The sequence below is a fragment of the Cynara cardunculus genome, assembly GCF_001531365.2.
Source record: "Cynara cardunculus var. scolymus isolate 2C chromosome LG 8, CcrdV1, whole genome shotgun sequence".
Lineage (NCBI taxonomy): Eukaryota > Viridiplantae > Streptophyta > Magnoliopsida > Asterales > Asteraceae > Cynara > Cynara cardunculus.
The window spans coordinates 5,635,404-5,637,570 of NC_037535.1; positions in this window are offsets into that span (position 1 = coordinate 5,635,404).

Consider the following 2,167-nt stretch of genomic DNA (forward strand, 5'->3'; position numbering starts at 1 on the left):
ATATATATATATATATATTCATATCTAAATATTGCACATTTTCACATCTCAACATATAATAAACATATCAGTTTATCATGCTATCACGAAATCATTTAGTCAAATATTCACGTATAAATTACCTTGGGTAATAACCAAGATCTGGTTATTACACTATCTGGTCGGTCAAATACTTTACCTTTAGACTTAATGAAATTGGGCCACAAAGCAAGTATACAATACGGCCCAACGTCGTCTTTCCAAGTAATAAAGTGGTACAAGTATCGAAATATCGTCCACAGGGATTGGAGCAAAAGTTAAATAAGAGTCCAATAAAAGAAAAGATTTCAGATGAGGAAAACGAAGACTTCAATTTGATTCTGAGTTAACACAGGTAATATAACAGATTAATAAAGCAGAATAATAAAGGTAGCACGAGTGTAAGATTTAGGGTGAAACGTAAACACAAAATCCAGCAGACAAAGCTATGGAAGAACCAGTCCCACCATCTATCTTGAAGGTATTCCTCTCGGACTTCACCTTTGCACTATATTATAGTTTTGCACCCATATCTCTATGTGGTGTTCGGACCAGGGATAGGAACAAAATGGTGTCTTCAAGATATATAGCTAAACAAATCTCTTTGTTAAAAATCACTCTTTCGAGCCGATTCCCATATCATTCAAGTTGGCGTGTTCTTGATAGTTCATCTCTGAATCTATCACACTTTGACACTTTTAGATAGTGACCAATCCGTCGGGAGCTAAGTTTGAAAAACATAAATGACAAGTCTCCTTGTCGGCAACTTTCTCAAGTCTATATCTCATATCATTCAAACTGACGTGCTTATCATGGCTCATCTCTAAGTCCATGGCACCAAAGGATCAACTCGTCAAGAAGTGTGCTTGGTTTTATAAAACTTGAATGAAATAGTGGAACATTGTTATTGCGAAACAACGTCCACTTTCATTCGGTTTAACATTTCACCCTTTACCCTACACCTGAGCTAATGGAATTAGCTACTCATTACGGAAAGTAAATAACGTAAATAAATGACATAAAGTAAAGACATGAATGTAAATGATTGAAAATAAATGACAGAAAGTAAAGACGGAAAATAAATGACAATAAAAGTAAATAAATAAAAGACAAAAGATGAAGACAATAATTAAATAAAAACTTAAAAGCTTGAGAGTGTTTTGGAGTACAAAATGGAACTAACATGTCTAGGAGATCCTCCTCAAAAGAGAAGCACAAGGCTCTCTTTTATACCCACAAAAGAGCTAAAGACAAAAACATAAAAAGGTGGTGAAGGTACATTTGAGGAGACAAGGAAAAGGAGGTATCATCTCCATCACTACATGTCATCAAAAAGTCTTCTCCAATCTTTTCACCAGCTGTTTGAGGGCCAAAACGAAGGCTTCTTCAGCTCAGACTTTCTTCCTTGACAATGGCTTAACCAATAAGCACTTCTCCAAAAAGCCAAACTGGATCCGGGTAATGCTGCTGGAATGCTGCAGCATTATAGTGCAGTATTGTAAGTCAAAAGATGTCATCTACTCCAAATTGTTGTAAAAACAAATCCATCATCACATTTTGCTCCAAACATAACAAATGGAAAATAAGGAAGTAAAAATGACTCAAGGTTGGGATAAACTAGGAAAATCTACCTATTAAACATAAGAAATGGGTACTTTAAGCATGTAATAAACTATGCTTATCACACCCCCAAACTTAAAGTGTTGCTTGTCCCCAAGCAACCAAATGACAACTAAAAATGACTCAATATAATAAGGTATACAAGATTAAGGCAATAAGTGCACACATAAAGCAAAACATATCTAGCCCTTCATAAATTTTTAGGACACCAATCATAGCCTACTTTTCATGTATGAACCATATGCTAGCACTAGTCTTTTCTTAATGAACTCAACACACCTCTTTTTGATAGGGTCAATAGGACTTGTTTAAGGTTCTCCTCTCTTTGGCTATTTTCTTTTCTCACTTTGCCTTTTTCAATTATGCTTCATCATTTAATTTTTTAAATTTTTGGCACTTTGTGCTCTTTATGATGAAAGCATGCACATTTCCCCTATGGGACATTTTTGTGCTTTAAAACAGATCCCACAAAGGCTTTAGAGCTTTGCTCTTTTGTTTTGGAATTTTGGTTTTGGCACTTTGTGCTCTT